Source organism: Pongo pygmaeus, chromosome 17 (assembly GCF_028885625.2).
Source record: "Pongo pygmaeus isolate AG05252 chromosome 17, NHGRI_mPonPyg2-v2.0_pri, whole genome shotgun sequence".
Lineage (NCBI taxonomy): Eukaryota > Metazoa > Chordata > Mammalia > Primates > Hominidae > Pongo > Pongo pygmaeus.
Window position 1 is genome coordinate 40,647,345 of NC_072390.2, and position 18,317 is coordinate 40,665,661.

Below are 18,317 nucleotides of genomic sequence, written 5' to 3' on the forward strand. Positions count from 1 at the left end.
TCATTACTACACTACAGCCCGGGTGACAGAATGAGACCTCTGTCTCAAAAATAAAAATAAAATAAATCCCAATATAGTTTTTCTTTTCATTTTTCTTACTATAGGTGATGTTGAGCATCTTTACGTTTGTGTGAAATCCTTTGAATTCTCCTTCTGTTAGTGATTGATATCCTTTGTTTAATTTTCCTGTGAGTTTTTGGTCTTTTTTCTTATTGATTTGTAAGAGCTTTTTTCTTTTCTTTTTTAAAAAGCCATTTCTTTGTAAGAGCTTTTTATTTATTTGAGAAATTACCCTTTTGCCTATGTATTAAGGTAATGCTAGCTACTGTAATAGATTAACCTACACAATGGAAGTTTATTTCTCAATACGAAATCCTATTGCTGGTAGAGAGAAATCCTCTAAGCCAAAATCTAGGAAATGTTCTCCCTCCATTTTGTGGCTCTGCCATTTTCTTTTTTATTTCTTTTTTTTTTTTTTTTTTGAGATGGAGTCTTGCTCTGTTGCCCAGGCTGGAGTGCAGTGGCGCGATCTCGGCTCACTGCAACCCCCGCCTCCTGGGTTCAAGCAATTCTCCTGCCTCAGCCTCCTGAATAGCTGGTACTATAGGCGCCCGCCACCATGCCTGGCTAATTTTTTGTATTTTTAGTAGAGACAGGGTTTCAGTGTGTTAGCCAGGATGATCTCGATCTCCTGACCTCTTGATCTGCCTGCCTCGGCCTCCCAAAGTGCTGGGATTACAGGCATGAGCCATCGCGCCCGGCTGTGGCTCTGCCATTTTCAAACATTCATGAGATTTCTGTGTCTATGTGCATTAAGCCACCAGATAGGAAAAGAGTTTGGAGGATGAATTGTGACTTAAAACAAACAAGCAAACAACAACAACAACAGCCAGTTAAAGAGAGAACGGAACTTCCTCAACATCATAAAGGACATTTTTGGCAAGCCCAAAACTAACATCATACTCAATGGTGAAAAACTAAAAGCTTTTCCTATAAAATAAAGGATGCCTGCTTTTGCCACTTATATTCGTCATAGCATATGATGAATAGTATAGTAAGTTCTAGCCAAAGTAATTAGGCAAGAAAAGAAATAAAAGACATCCCAATTGGAAAGTAGGAAGTAAAATTATTTACAGATGATATTTGTTTATTAATTCTAGTACTAATTGACAAATTCAGCAAAGTGACAGGATACAAAATCAACATGCAAAAATTAGTTGCATTTCTATACATTAACGATGAGCAATCCAAAAAGGAAATTAAGAAAGCAATTCCTACTTGGGAGGCTAAGGCAGGAGAATTGCTTGAACCTGGGAGGCAGAGATTGCAGTGAGGCTAGATTGTGCCACTGCACTCCAGCCTGGGTGACAGAGAGATTCTGTCAAAAAAAAAAAAAAAAGCAATTCCATTTATAATAGCATAAAAAAATACTTAGGAATAAACTTAACCAAGGAAGCAAAAGACTTACCCACTGAAAAATACAAAACATTGCTGAAAGAAATTAAAGTAACCACAAATAAATAGAAAGACATACTGTGTTCATAGGTATTGAATCGTAGATTCAATACCACCCCTATCAAAATCCCAATGATGTTTTTGCAAAAATCAAAAAATCCATTCTAATCTGAAAATTAAGAAAAAGTGCCGGCCTAGTGTGATGACTCATGCCTGTAATTCCAGCACTTTGGGAGGCCAAAGCAGGCAAATTGCTGAGCCTAGGAGTTTGAGACCAGCCTGGGGAACAAGGCAAAACCCTATCTCTACAAAAAATACAAAAATTAGCTGGGTGTGGTGAAGTGCACCTGTAGTCCCAGCTACTTGAGAAGCTGAGGTGGGAGGACGAGGTGGGAGGATCACTTGAGCCCGGGGAGGTTGAGGCTGCAGTGAGTTGTGATTGTACCACTGCACTCTAGCCTGGGCAACAGAGTGAGACCCTGTCTCAAATAAAAATTAAAAACAAATTTAGTGGCTGGGCATGTGACTCGTGCCTGTAATCCTAGCACTTTGGGAGACCAAGGCAGGCAGATCACTTGAGGTCAGGAGTTCAAGACCAGCTGGCAACATGGCAAGACCCCGTCTCTCCTAAAAATATAAAAATTAGCTGGGCATGGTGGCACATGCCTGTAATCCCACCTACTCAGGAGGCTGAGGCAGGAGAATCGCCTGAATCCGGGAGATGGAGGTTGCAGTGAGCCAAGATCATACCACTGCACTCTAGCCTGGGTGACAGAGTGAGACCCTGTGGCAAAAAAAAAAAGAAAGAAAGAAAAGAAAAAGTGCTAATGGTGGCTTCCTATTTCTCTGTAGAAGAAAGCTAACTTATGTAATCTAAACTGGTGCTTTTTATACTTTAGTGTAGGTACAAATGTCTGAAGATCTTGTTTAAAATGCAGATTCTGACTCTATAGACCTGGAATGTACCCAATAGTCTTTTCTGTTAGGCTCCTGGATGATACCAAGGATGCAATAGCATCACCTGCAAACTTACTAGATCTCATTAGCTAAGTATTTAGGATAAATCTACATGCAGCCTGTACTTCGGCCTGTGTGATGTTGCCCACCCCTTTGACATACACACCCCTTTGTTTATCTCTTGCCATTCCTCCTCTCCCTCCCTCAGCTGCAGCCACACTGGCCTGCCTGCTGTTCCCTGCTCCCTGAGGCATGCTCCTGCCCCAGGGCCTTGGCACTGTCTACTGTGCTTGGATCAGTCTGCCTCACCCCATACTGGCATGACTTTCTTTCACTTGTTGCACAAATATCACCGTATTAGACAGGATTTTTCTGACCACAATACATAAGATAGACCTCGCATCCCCCAATACCTAATAACACCTGAAATATGTGTTTGTGAAATACATGTATGCATGTGTTTACTGACTATTCTCCCCATTTGAACTGTAAGTTCCATGTCATTTTATTCACTGGTATATGGCCAGTGCCTGGAAGAGCTCCTAGCACATAGTAGACACTTAATAGATACTCATTGAATAAATAGTAGAAAACCATTCATTTAGCTTAAAACTTAAAAAATTCAAAATCAGGCTGGGTGTGGTGGCTCATGCCTGTAATCCCGGCACTTTGGAGGCCAAGGTGGGTGGATCACCTGAGGTCAGGAGTTTGAGACCAACCTGGCTAATATGGTGAAACCCCATCTCTACTAAAAATACAAAAATTAGCCAGGAGTGGTGGTGGGTGCCTGCAATCCCAACTACTTGGGAGGCTGAGGCATGAGAATTGCTTGAACCCGGGAGACGGAGGTTGCAGTGAACCAAGATTGTGCCTCTACACTCCAGCCTGGGTGACAGAGCAAGACTCCGTCTCAAAAAAAAATAAAAATTCAAAATCAGATGCCAGCTGCTTTATGCCTCTCACTTAAAAAATATATGAAATTACTGGCTAAGAAGATTTATTTTTTAACCTATTGTAGCACTTATATTTATTTATAATGGAGAAAACAATAGGAAAAGAGGTTTTGAAAAGTTCCCCAAATAGGTGATTCTGTCCTGAGCAGCTGCTCTCTGGAGCAGTAGTCGTTTATCTCTGTCCATCTTCTCTCCCCACTAAGTGCACGCCTCCACCCCACGGAAGATTCGATGGACATAGACATAAGCCCCCTGAGGCCCCAGGACTATCTTTTCAGTTGTGAACTAAAGGCCGATGAAGATGATCACTTTAAGGTGGATAATGATGAAAATGAACACCAGTTATCTTTAAGAATGGTCAGTTTAGGGGCTGGTGCAAAGGTTGAATTGCACATTTTTGAACCTGAGGCAATGAATTACGAAGGCAATCCCATTAAAGTAACACCGGCAACTTTGAAGTGTATATACAGCCAACGGCTTCCCTTGGGAGCTTTGAAATAACACCCCTCCATGGTCTTATGGTTGAAGTATGGACTTTGAAATAACCCACCCATGGTCTTTCAGTTGAAATGTGGTTCAGGGCCAGTGTATATTAGTGGACAGCACTTCGTATCTGTGGAGGAAGATGCAGAGTCAGAAGATGAAGAAGAGGAGGATGTGAAACTCTTAAATATATCTGGAAAGCAATCTGCCCCTGGAGGTGGTAGCAAGATTCCACACAAAAAAGTAAAATTTGCTGCTGCTGAAGAGGAAGAAGGAGGAGGAGGAGGAGAAGGAAGAGGAGGAAGAGGAAAGAAGAAAGAAGAAGAAGGAGGAGAAGAAGAAGAGGAGGAGGAGGAGGAAGAGGTTGAGGAGGAAGAGGAGGAGGTGGAAGAGGAAGAAGAAGAGGATTTTGATGATGAGGATACTGAAGAAAAAGTGCCAGTGAATAAATGTATATGAGATACTTCTGCCGAGAATGCCCAAAATTCAAACCAGAATGGCAGACTCAAAACCATCAACGTGAAGATCAAAAAGACAAGAATCTTTCAAAAACAGGAAAAAACTCCTAAAACACCAAAAGACCTAGTTCTGTAAAAGACATTAAAGCAAAAATGCAGGTACAGGAAAAGGTGGTTCTCTTTCCAAAGTCGAAGCCAAGTTCATCAATTATGTGAAGAATTGCTTCCGGAAGACTGACCAGGAGGCTATTCAAGATCTCTGGTAGCGGAGGAAGCCTCTTGAAGAAAATAGTTTAAACAGTTTTTTATAAGTTTTCCATCTTATTTCGCTTCTGTAACAGTTGATATTTGGCTGTCCTTTTATAATGCAGAATGAGAACTTTCCCTACTGCGTTAATAAATGTTGTCCAGGTTCCATGGCCAATAATGGGTTGTCCAAAATGCCTGTTTAGTTTTTTGTTGTTGTTGTTGGTTTGTTTGTTTTTTGAGATGGAGTCTAGCCCTGTCGCCCAGGCTGGAGTGCAATGGTGCCATCTTGGCTCACTGCAACCTCTGCTTCCCGGGTTCAAACGATTCTCCTGCCTCAGCCTCCTGAGTAGCTGGGATTACAGGCACTCACCACCACATCCAGCTACTTTTTGTATTTTTAGTAGAGACAAGGTTTCACCATGTTGGCAAGGCTGGTCTCAAACTCCTGACCTCATGATCCGCCCGCCTCAGCCTCCCAAAGTGTTGGGATTACAAGTGTGAGCCACCATGCCCAGCCTAGTTTTTAAAGATGGAACTCCAGCCTTTACTTGGTTTTAAGTATGTATGGAATATTATGATAGGACATAGTAGTAGTGGGGGTCAGACATAGAAATGGTGGGGAGACAAAAATATACATGTGAAATAAACTCAGTATTTTAATAAAGTAGCACATTTTCTATTGAAAAAAAAGTTCCCCAAATAACATTTATTTGGTGAAGTACAATCCTTTCTTTAAAATACATAAAACAGGTAAGCGATCATGCATATGAGGTTGGCCTGGCTGCACTAGGAATTCAGGGACAATTCAAGGCCGTCTAATTCAGGCATGGTACTTGCATTTTGCTGCATCATGTTTTCTCTATGCCTATTTCAGTTGAGATCTTTTGGTTGAAAGAAACAAAGGTTAACTCAAGTGACCTCAAGGACACAAGGAAATAAAGGTTCTTGTGAAGAAATACAAAACTGGAAACTGTGGCATCGTTTTGCCTGCTAGGAACTGGCAACCCTAGCAACCCTAGAAATGTCAGCATCAAGAGCTTTTGGATCTTAACTGTAATATTGAAGCAATAACAGGATTAGTTCCTTTCTACACATCTGTTCTGTTTTTCTCTCCGTACCGTATCTGACTTTGTCAGCCTCATTTTATTTCTTTAACTTATTGCCTATGCCAACTCATAGCTTCTTCTTTTTATAACTTTCTAACATATACATATGCATTATGGTCTCTTCAGCTTCTATTAAATTTTGATCATGTAGCTTCAGCATTTTTTTTTTTTTTTGAGACAGAATCTCACTGTGTTGCCTAGTCTGGAGTGCAGTGGCACCATCTTGGCTCACTGCAACCTCTGCCTCCCAGGTTCAAGCGATTCTCCTGCCTCAGGCTTCTGAGTAGCCAGGATTACAGGCGCCTGCCACCACGTCAGCTGTTTTCTTTGTATTTTTAGTAGAGACAGGCTTTCACCTTGTTGGACAGGCTGGTGTGGAACTCTTGACCTCAGGTGATCCACCCACCTCGGCCTCCCAAATTGCTGAGATTACAGGTGTGAGCCACTAAGCCCAGCCAACCTTTCATAGTTAACTCTCCTTCTGTTTCCAAAGTCTCCAGTTCCAATTCTACAAAGAGTAAATGTGCTTAGACCGGCTGATATTTTTTGTATCAGGGTCACTGTGGTCAGTCAAAGGATTGGCTGTCCTTGGGACTGCATCCTATTGTTTGTCCAGACAGCAGTGACAGCAGTATAGGGTCAAGTGGTCCCAGCTTGGGATGTCCTTTGTGTCACTAAAACAGTTCTCTTGCAAGGGACTGCGGATGGGGCATGCTTCATGACTTAACTTGTGTAACACACACATGCTTCTCTCATTGAAAATACGTTTGTTTTTTTTTTTTTTTTGAGACAAGTTCTCACTATGTCACCCATGTTGGAATGCAGTGGCACGATCACACATCACTGCAGCCTCAACCTTCTGGGTTCAAGCAATCCTCCCGCTTCAGCCTCTCAAATAGCTAGGACTATAGGCACGCACCACACGCCCAGCTAATTTTGTTTATTTTCTGTAGAGACAAGTTTTCACTATGTTGCCCAGGCTCCTCTCAAGCTCCTGGACTCAAATGATCTCCCTGCCTTGGCCTCCCAAAGTGCTGGGATTACAGGAGTGAGCCACCATGCCTGACCCTGAAAAGACTTTCTCTCTCTTCCTTTTTATGAAGCAGACTGTGGAAATGTCTCATGACTCACCACAATAATCCTCCTGCAAGGTGCCTATTCTCAGGCTCAGTTAGAGGCCTGACCTCTTTATTGTAACCTGTATCACATTGTCTAGTAATCCTATCATATTTGTATCTCCTGTTAGATTCTGAGCATCTCACGCTCAGATCTGTAATCTTACAGTCGGGGTCTCAGTGAATGATTACTAAAAAAGCAAGCTTTAACTTGATTAAGTATTAGGCAGGGAGTATTATTCACTCCCTGAAGAAAAAGAAGGGAGTGGGGACGGATTATTCTTTTTGACAGGAAAGGTGTGCAGCTCATTAAAAAGGTTGTCCTGACCGGGCCCAGTGGCTCATGCCTGTAATCCCAGCACTTTGGGAGGCTGAGGCGGGTGGATCATCAGAGGTCGGGAGTTCGAGACCAGCCCAGCCAACATGAAGGAACCCCGTCTCTACTAAAAATACAAAAATTAGCTGGGCGTGGTGGGGCGTGCCTGTAATCCCAGCTACTCGGGAGGCTGAGGCAAGAGAATAGCTTGAACCTGGGGATTGGAGGTTGCAGTTAGCCGAGAATGTGCCATTGCACTCCAGCCTGGGTGACAAGAGTGAAACTACTCTGTCTCAAAAAAAAAAAAAAAAAAAAAAAAAAGGTTATCCTTATTAAGAACTGGCTTTTTGGCCAGGCGCAGTGGCTCACACTTGTAATCTCAGCACTTTGGGAGGCCAAGGCAGGCAGATCACCTGAGGTCAGGAGCTCGAGACCAGCCTAGCCAACATGGCCAGTATTTAGTATCTCTACTAAAATACAAAGATTAGCTGGGCGAGGTGGCACACACCTGTAATCCCAGCTACCTGGGAGGCTGAGGTAGACGAATCACTTGAACCCAGGAGACGGAGGTTGCAGTGCACTGAGATCATGCCACTGCACTCCAGCCTGGGTAACAGAGTGAGACTCTGTCTCAAAAAACAAACAAAACAAACTGGCTTTGGTGGGAAAATGTATGCTATTTGGCAAAGGAGCAGCCTTAGCAGTTTCCCAAAGCTTATCTTCCTAAAACTCCTTGTGCAATGTCATTTGATCAAATGTTCCTGGTTGGTGAAATTCGTGAAACATTGTCTTAAAGAAAGTAAAGCAGGCTGGGTGTGGTAGCTCACGCCTCTAGTTCCAGCTACTCTAAAGGCTAAAGTGAGAAGGTGGCTTGAGCCCAAGAGTTCCAGGCTGCACTAAGCCACCCAGCCTGGTCCATAGAGTGAGACCTTGTCTCAAAAAACAAAACAAACAAAGTAAAGCAGTTTTCTTTACTGTAGAGGTTATCAAGATGTGGTCTGTCTAGCCCCAGGTATCTGAGTCCATTTCTTGAAGTACATGAGGGTCTTAATTATTTTCATACAATACTAAGATGTTTGCTTTTTTCACTATGTGGAAAAAACACTATGTGGCATTACATCTCTACTGATGGTATAAAGGCAATAGTGGTTTATATTGCTGGAGCATTAGAATGTCAAGGCAATGACACTGTGATGGTTAGTTTCATTATTATTATTTTTTTTGAGACAGTCTCGCTCTGTCCCCCAGGCTGGAGTGGAGTGGAGTGCAGTGGCGCGATCTTGGCTCACTGCAAGCTTCGCCTCCTGGGTTCACGTCATTCTCTGGCCTCAGCCTCCAGAATAGCTGGGACTACAGCACCTGCCACCACGCCCAGCTAATTTATTTTTGTATTTTTAGTAGAGACGGGGTTTCACCATGGTCTGGATCTCCTGACCTCGTGATCCGCCCTCCTTGGCCTCCCAAAGTGCTGGAATTACAGGTGTGAGCCACTGTGCCTGGCCTATTATTATTATTTTGAGACAGAGTCTTGCTTTGTTGTCCAGGCTGCAGTGCAGTGGTGCAATCACGACTCATTGTAGCCTTGACATCCTAGGCTCAAGCCATCCTCCTGCCTCAGCACCTCCATCCACCTACTGCCCCCACCCACATCCACCTTCAACAACAGCTGTGACTACGGGTGCGTGCCACCAAACCCAGCTAATTTTTAAAAATTTTTTGTAGAGACGGGGTTTCATTATATTGCTCAGACTGGTCTTCAACTCCTGGGCTCAAGTGATCCTCCCACCTAGGCCTCCCAAAGTGCTGGGATTATAGGCTTGAGCCACCATGCCCAGCAATGGTTAATTTTAGATGTCAATTTGGCTGGGTGAAGGGAAGCCAAAATAGCTGATACGCCATTTTTTATGGGTGTGTCTGTGAGCTGTTTCTGGAAAGAGATTAGGATTTGAATCCGTGGATTGAGTAAAGAAGATCTGCTCTCACCAATGTGGGTGGACACCAATGGGCTGCAAATCAGATAGAACAAAAAGGCAGAGGAAAGACGAATTCACTCGCATCTGGAACTGGGACACTCTTCTGCTCCTGACTTGGACATCTGAATTCCCAGTTATTGGGTCTTTGGACTCTGGGACTTGCAACAGCAGCATCCCCAAGTTCTCAGGCCTTCAGACTTAGTTGGAGAGTTAACCCATTCTGAGGCCAGCTTGCAGGTGGCTATCATGGGACTTCTCATACTTGTGTGAGCCAATTCCCCTAATAATCCCTTCCTATCTATCTATGATCTATCTATCTATCTATCTATCTATCTATCTATCTATCTATCCAGCTATTTATATGCTATTGGTTCTTTCTCTCTGCAGAACCCTAATACACACATCAAACTTTACAGTAGTACTGTATATTGTACATATATAGTAGTAATTGTATTACTTACTGCCAACTACTCATAGTTTAAAAACAGAGGCAGTTTTACTTTAAAATGTTCTTGATGAAACAGTAAAAAATCATGTCTTTTAAATATTCTGTGCAATATAGTGGGGAGCACACATAAAATAGTTCTCTTTACCACAATAAGATGATTGATATAAGGAAAGGCCCTTGTGTGATTGTGTGAATTGCCAGCTGAACTAACCACTTTTTCATGAACCACTGTTTCTTACTTGAAAGAACAACCAACAAACTATTTTTGCTCAGACTTGGTTATGTGGCAAACATTTACTCAAAAATGAAAATAATAAAACTGTCACTCACTGTTAAGAACTCACTGTTAACAACTGACGGCATTTATTGCCAATGACAAGGTTCAAGATTTTAAGCAAAATTTAGAATTTTGGGAGACTTCTGTATACTACGGTGAGACTGACAGCTTCCCAATACATAAAGCTGATGAGATTGATGGTGTTATTGAGAAAAATAAATTTTTGATATTGTATAATGAAATATGTCAACCTTTGGAAGATCTGAATAAATCAGTGAATCAATATTTTCCAAAGACATGCACAATTCAATAAAACCATGCATGAGTAAAAGATCCAGTCAGAGGTCTAATGTAATCAATGGACTCCGATGTGACAAAGTATGAAAAGTTAATAGATAGGATTTCAATTTCTACACTGGAATTCACCTTGAAGAAACTACCACTTTGTAAAGCTTTGGTGTAACATAAGGAAGAATATCATCCACAATGATCTGAAAAGGCTATTAAAATACTCTTCCTTTTTCCAACTACCTATTTGTGTGAGGCCATATTATCTTCAAATACTTGAACTAAAATAATATATTGCAACAGAGTGAATGCAGAATCAAGATACACAATCCAGCTGTCTTCTACGAAGCCAGACGTTAAAGATATTTGCAACAATGTAAAACAATGTCACTCTTTCACTTTTTTTTTGAAAATTATAGTTATATTTAATTAAAAATATTTATAAGGCTGGTTGTGGTGGCTCACGCCTGTAATCGCAACACTTTGAGAGGCAGAGGCGAGAGGATTGCTTCAGTTCAATAGTTCGAGACCAGCCTGGGCAACATAGTGAAACCCCATCTCTACAAAAAATACGAAAAAAAAGAAAAAAATTAGTCAGGCGTGGTGGCACACACCTGTAGTCCCAGCTACTTGGGAGGCTGAGGAAGGAGAATCACTTCAGTCCAGGAGTTAGAGGCTGCAGTAATCTGTGATTGCACCACTGCATTCCAGCCTAGGTAAAGACCTTGTCTCAAAAAACAAACAAACAAACAAACAAAACAGATGAAAAAAAAACTTAAGGCTGGGCACGGTGGCTCACTCCTGTAATCCCAGCACTTTGGGAGGCCAAGGTGGGTGGGTCACAAATTCAGGAGTTCAAGACCAGTCTGGCCAGCATAGTGAAACCCCATCTCTACTAAAACTACAAAAAATTAGCCGGGTGTGGTGGTGTGTGCCTGTAATCCCAGCTACTCGGGAGGCTGAGGCAGGAGAATCGGGTGAACCCAGGAGGTGGAGGTTGCAGTGAACCGAGATCACGCCATTGCACTCCAGCCTGGGTGACACTGCAAGACTCCGTCTGAAAAACAAACACACAAACAAAAAACCTTAAAAATATTTTTTATGAAATGTTATAAAATATTGGTAATGTGTGTGCTAGTTTTCAATTTCTTGTCTCTCAGCTATAAAGCCACCTTCCTTTGCTCTCCTTTGTGATAGTGGAGCCTAGATCCTGTCCTGAAAACATTTCTTTGCCCACTGGTAAAATGTGAAGCTGCGTCAACAGAAGTCACTGAAGCGTTTCACAGAGCTAGAGCAGTAGGTAGCTACTTGGCTTCTGGATTCTGGTACTCCATTATTATTTATTATTTAGTGCACATGAACTCCACTTACTCCTTCCAGCCAGCTCTTTCCATCTTCAATGGCTTTATAGACCTGCAACAGGCCATTATGTCTGGCAAGTTTCTTCAGCCAGCCAGCTAGTGTTCCAGGCTGTCTTCTGGAAGGAGTATGTGCCTTTTTGCACCTGCCACTTCTTGATGCCATGGGGCTCCTCTTCTACCCTTTTTGGAGTTAACTGTCATCTACTAGCCAATCTTTCTTTTTCTTTTTAAATACAAAGTCTCACTCTGTTGCCCAGGCTGGAGTGTAGTGGCGTGATCTCAGCTCACTGCAACCTCCGCCTCCTGGGTTCAACTGATTCTTGTGCTTCAGCCTCCCGAGTAGCTGGGATTACAGGTATGTGCCACTATGCCCAGCTAATTTTTGTATTTTTAGTAGAGATGGGGTTTTGCCATGTTGGACAGGCTGGTCTTGAACTCCTGACCTCAAGTGATCAACCCACCTTGGCATCCCAAATTGCTGAGATTATAGGCGTGAGCCACCGCGCCCAGCCACCAGCTAACACTTCTTTATATTAAAATATGACTCTTTAGATAACTAATGCAATAACTGTCTCCTGACTGGATCCTAGCTATAGAACATGTAATGAGGCTTGTATTGTTATTTTAAAATGAACTAATTAAAAATTTATACTTTTCTCAGTTTTAATTTCTAACATAGTAAATAGTGGTAGATATAGTCCATATAAAGAAAATATTTAACTCTTTTAAAAGTGTAAAAATAGGCCTGGTGTGGTGGCTCATGCCTGTAATCCCAGCACTTTGGGAGGCCAAGACAGGCGGATTAGGTCAGGAGTTCCAGACCAGCCGGGCCAACATGGTGAAACCCCATCTCTACTAAAAATACAAAAAAAAAATAACAAGGCGTGGTGGCTCATGCCTGTAATACCAGCTACTCGGGAGGCTGAAGCAGGAGAATTGCTTGAACCTGGGAGGCGGAGGTTGCAGTGAGCCAAGATCGCGCCACTGCACTCCAGCCTGGGTGACAGAGCAAGACTCCACCTCAAAATAAATAAATACGTATAAAAATAAATAAACAAAAGTGTAAAATTTTCACGAGATGAAAAGGTTTGAGGGGCAAGTCCAGTAGCTCATGCCTGTAATCCCAACACTTTGGGAAGCCAAGGTGGGAGCCTCACTTAAGCCAAGGAGTTCAAGACCAGCCTGGGCAACATGGTGAGACCTTGTCTCTATTAAAAATAATAATAAAAAATAAAAATGTTGAGAACTGCTGCTTTACTGCAAGTCTTCTGCGAGTCTTTGATACATTAAAGCACATTGCAAATCTGAATTTAAACCTAAGTCTAATATATATAAAGCTGTATGAGGCAGGGAGGTTGACAACTCTTAAGTCTTGAAAACTTGAAATCTTTCTTTTTCCTCATTCAGAAGTTCCTCTATAAAAAATAGAAGAAAGAGGTCACACTTTATCAACTAACAATGTAATTAAAATGTAGTATATTTGCTGGAATTAGTTGACAGTAAAGGGAAGATATAATGGAACACTTGTTGATACTTAGAAGATGAAGTGTCTCTGGAGAGCAGTACCTGGGAAAAAATAAAAGAGAGGTGATGGTAGGTGAGAGGTTTTAGCCCAGTTACAACAAAATCTCACAGTAGTGTGTCGGAAACTGCAAGTTAAACAGTAAAATAACCCAGGCCCTTTTGTTAAGGAACTTAAAGTGTCCTGGGAAGACAGGGAAGTAATGAATATACCAGGAGGAAAGAGAAGCACAATGAAGGACGTTTGTTGGGATGAGTGTCAAGGAAGACTTCCTTGGGAAAAGCTCTTCAGCTACCTCCTTGCCTGGCAGGAGGAGCACGGTGTCACGAGGAGATCAGTGTGGGAAGACAGGGGTAGCTAGAGTGACGCCAAGCAGAGGTCATACCTCAGGACGGAACTTCTATTCTATATTAGGATTTTACTCCTGAGGCACTGGGAGGGTATGGTAGGGTGTCTGAGGGGGCCATAGAAAGGTTTTTTTTCTTTGTAGAGACGGGGTCTTGCTATGTTGCCCAGGCTGGTCTCCACCTCCTGGGCTCAAGTAATCTTTCTGCCTCGGCCTCCCAAAGTGCTAGAATTACAGGCATGCACCATGATGCCTAGCCAGAAAGTTTTTACCTATGGAAGAACAATTAAATGTTTCTTTTAGAGAGGCAAACAAACAATTAAATCACTTGAGAAACTAATGTATCAAGAACAAGACTAGGAAGCATGATATTGTTATTATTCAACATTTTTCTGGAGCTATAACTAATCAATGCAATAATACCACAAAAACACATGATCTACAAATTTATTCATTCAAGGCTGGGCATGGTGGCTTATGCCTGTAATCTCAGCACTTTGGGAGGCTGAGGCGGGTGGATCACCTGAGGTCAGGAGTTCGATACCAGCCTAACCAACATGGCGAAACCCCATCTCTACTGAAAATACAAAATTAGCCAGGCGTGTTGCCACATGCCTGTAATCCCAGCTACTCCAGAGGCTGAGGCAGGAGAATCACTTTATCCCAGGAGGTGGAGGTTGCAGTGAGCTGAGATGGCGCCATTGCACTCCAGCCTGGGGAACAACGGCAAAACTTCATCTCAAAAAAAAAAAAAAAAAAAATCAGTCAGTCAGCAAATATTTATTAAGCACTTACTATGGGACAGGCACTGTAAGAATACAGCGATGAACAACAGTAAGAAGATCCCTAGCTTCAGAAAGAATCATTCTGGAAGAGAAAAAGTTGAAATCCTACTGGTCTGTCAGCATTTTATCTAGTAAAACACTTTCATCTTGGCTTCCTGACTTCACTCCTTTTGCTTGTTTTCACCCGCCTCTGCAGCCTCTCCTACTTTACTAGTTCCCTTTATTGACTTCTTTTTTTATGTTACTGCTAAATGCTGAGGTTTGATGTGGGTTCTTCTCTCTTCCCAGTACCTTCTCTTTGTTAGTGATAACATTCAGTCCCATCACTTCAAGTAACATCTATACTGTGCCAGGAAGTGCAGGCACTGGGGTAACGTAAAACCTAGACTGCATTTCACTTTCAAGTTCTGTTTGATCTTTCCCATCAGAGCTGTTTCACCTCTAGTCTTCCCCATCACTATGAATAAAATCATGAAATCACCCGCCACCCAAGTTCTTAAGCTGGAAATGTTGGAGACATTCATAACCATTCACTCCCTCGGCTACTTTATTTAATCTACCGCTAAGATCCATAGGTTTTACCTCTATGGATTGTGCTTTTTGCACTGTGGTTTTGCATTGTTGAATTTGCCATCTGAGTCAGGTGCGGTGGCTCACACCTGTAATCCCAGCACTTTGGGAAGCTGAGTCTGGTGAATCATTTGAGGCCAGGAGTTTGAGACCAGCCTGGACAACATGGCAAAATCCCATCTCTACTAAAAATACAAAAATTAGCCAGGTGTGGTGGTGCATGCCTGTAATCTCAGCTACTCAGGAGGCTGAGACAGGAGAATCACTTGAACCTGGGAGGCGGAGGTTGCAGTGAGCCGAGATCATGCCGCTGCACTCCAGCCTGGATGACAGAGCAAGACTCCATCTCAAAAAAAAAAAAAAATTTTTTTTTGAGTCAGATTCTCACCCTGTTGCCCAGGCTGGAGTGCAGTGGTGTGATCTTGGCTCACTGAAGCCACAACCTCCCTGACTCAAACGATCCTCCTGCCTCAGCTTCCTCAGTAGTTGGGACTACAGACACATGCCACCACACCTGGATAACTTTCTAAAATTTTTTGTAGAGATGGGATTTTACCATATTGCCCAGGCTGATCTCGAACTCCTGAGCTCAAGTGATCCGCCCACCTTGGCCTCCTAAAATGCTGAGAATGCAGACATAAGCCACCGCACTCCACTGAAAACCATTTCTTCTAGTAGAATGGTAACTGACAATGTAAAAGAAATGAGTTAGAAAAATCACTATTTTGCAGCCATCATAGTGATAATTAATTCAGCCAAGAGTCATGAATGGATGCTAAAATTAATAGGTAAAATCTTAATGGAGAACAGGATATTTACATAATTGCAAATATGTTTCTCATGTTTATTATTAATTACAGAGAGGAAAAATAATAACTTTACATAAAAATTCTGGCAGATATCATCATAAACAAATAGCCACATTTAGTGTAAACAATGGTAAGACAGACCTACATCTTATGTCTCCTAATGTAGTACAAAAGTCATAACATCATTTATATAGTATCCTGTCAAAATGCATAACTTCAGCTGGGCATGGTGACTCACGCCAATAATCACAGCACCTTAGGAGGCTGAGGCAGGAGGATCACTTGAGACCAGGAGTTTGGGAACAGCCTGCGCAACATAGCAAAACCCCATCTCAAAAAAAAAAAAAAAAAAAAAAAAATTAGCTGGGCATGGTGGTGCACAAGAATGGTCCCAGCTACTTGGGTGGCTGAGGTAGGAGGATTGCTCGAACCTGGGAGATCAATGCTGCAGTAAGCCATTATTGTGCCACTCTACTCCAGCCTGAAAGACAGAGCGAGCGAGATCCTGTCTCTTAAAAAAAAAAAAAAAAAAAAAGGCCAGGCAGGTGGCTTCTGCCTGTAAATCCTAGCACTTTGGGAGACTGAGGTGGGCAGATAACCTGAGGTCAGGAGTTCGAGATCAGCCTGTCCAACATGGTAAAACCCCGTCTCTACCAAAAATATAAAAAATTAGCTGGGTGTTGTGGTGCACTCCTGTAATCCCAGCTACTCAGAAGGCTGAGGCAGGAGAATCACTTGAACACAGGAGGCGGAGGCTGCAGTGAGCTGAGATTGTGCCGCTGCACTTCAGCCTGGGTGACAGAGCGAAATTCCATAAAATACATATATACACACAAAATATAAAATAAAAAAAGATGTATATATTGAAGTATTTAGGGGTAAGGGAAGGGGCATGTCACGACTTATTTAAAAGTAGTTCAGGATAAAAGGTGTGTATAAAATTGGTTCTCATTATTTAAGGTAGTTATGTTCTGTAAAGGCACAACCAACACTGAATTAGCAAGCACTGAACTGCTGCTCCTAGAGGAAATATAGTTAAGCTCCTTCGAGCCTCTAGTCATGACATTTTTGACCACTGACCAATACATGACCTTATTTCATGTGTGTTTCTGTTTAAAGACATCTTATTCAATGTAGATTGTTGATTCATTAACATTGAACTAACAGTCAACAGCACTACAACTCACGCTTGAAGAAGCTTCTCTAACGTGTGTGTTATTTCTCTGTAAGTGCAGCTTCTTTGCTCTTAGGAACACTAAACAGCTCTTCAACACTTTGCCTGGGGGCTGTTTTATACAGCAAAATCACCAATAGAAAGCACAAAAATATGAAAAACATGGCACTAACTAGACTACAAAAAAAGGATGCTTGTTTACAGTATAAGAGTGAAAATAAGAGGCAGAGTGTCACCTTTTTCAGTCTCAGCTGGAAATATGCGGATCAGGCAACTCAAATTTGTGTTGCTCTGTGCATATCTACAAAAGACAGCAAAAGTCCTTTGATCGATGATTGATTTGGGGGTTATGAATACATTTTGGCAAGTAGACAAATTCAAAATACAGAATCTGCAAATAATGAGGACGGAAAGTGTGTGTGTTTGTGTGTGTGTATACATGTACACACAAACACATATATACACATGGAAAGAGAGAGCAAGAGCAAATGGTAACAAATCAAAATGTTAAACATTAGTGAACCTGGGTGAAGGATATATGAGAGTTGTAAGTAGCATTTATTTTTTGTGAGACAAAAATATGAAGAACATGGCACTAAATAGACTGCAAAAAAGGACACTTGTTTGCAGGGTCTCACTTTGTCATCCAGGCTGGAGTGCAGTAGTACGATCAGGGCTCACTGCAGCCTCGACCTCCTGGGCTCAAGTGATCCTTCCAACTCAGCCTCCCAAGTAGCTGGAGCTACAGGTACATGCCACCACATCCAGCTAGTTTTTAAAATGTTTTGCAATGTTGCCCAGGCTGGTCTCAAACTCCTGGGTTCAAGCAATCTTCTTGACTTAGCCACTCAAAGTGCTGGGATTACAGGTGTGAGCCATTGTGCCCAGCTGCAAGTAGGACTTCTTGCAACTCTTCTCTAAATTTGAAATTATTTGAAATGAAAAGTTTAAAAATTCAATAAATTCATATTACTCCTCAGCTTAAAATATTTAAATTGCTTTTATGTGCACACCACACATCCTTTAAGACCCTGAAGAGTCAGGCCCCTATCTGCCTCTCCAACATAATTCAGGCCACTGTCCCTCCAGCTTACTCTGGCCAGTCTCAGAGGCTTTCTTTTAATTCCTGGAACACTTCCCTAGCTCCCTATCTAAATTGGATTCTGTTTATTATTCTCTTTCAAAGCACAGCATTTATCAAAATTTGTAATTATACATGCAAACAATTATGTGTTCTTGTTTAATAAATGTTATGTATAAAATAATAATTATGAAGACATTTTAGAAATGGGGAATTATTGAAGTGACCTGATTTAAATGTTTAGGCATGGAAAATTATTTAGGCAAAGTTAAGTTCTACATTACATACAAAATTATTCACACACTGCACATAGTAGCAAACATAAAATGGACAAGAATTAGAAATAATATGCAAATGCCTGATGTGGTGGTTCATGCCTATAATCCTAGCACTTTGAGAGGCCTCAAACAGGAGGACTGCTTGAGGCCAGGAGTTCGAGACCAGCTTGGGCAACAAAGCAAGAGCCCCACTGCCTGTACAAAAATAATAAAAATAAATGAAGTAATATGCAAAAATGAGAATTCAGGAATAATGATGGAATTATAAACAGATGAAAATTAGTAAGTTTTTTAGGCTGCTTTTAGTAAGAAA

The 18,317-nt window shown here is 41.8% G+C and overlaps 1 pseudogene; it reads left to right on the forward strand.

Annotated features, from left to right (window-relative positions):
• Window positions 1–844: 844 nt before the first annotated feature.
• LOC129018768 (nucleophosmin-like) lies at window positions 845–4,572 on the forward strand (annotated as a pseudogene).
• Window positions 4,573–18,317: the final 13,745 nt, after the last annotated feature.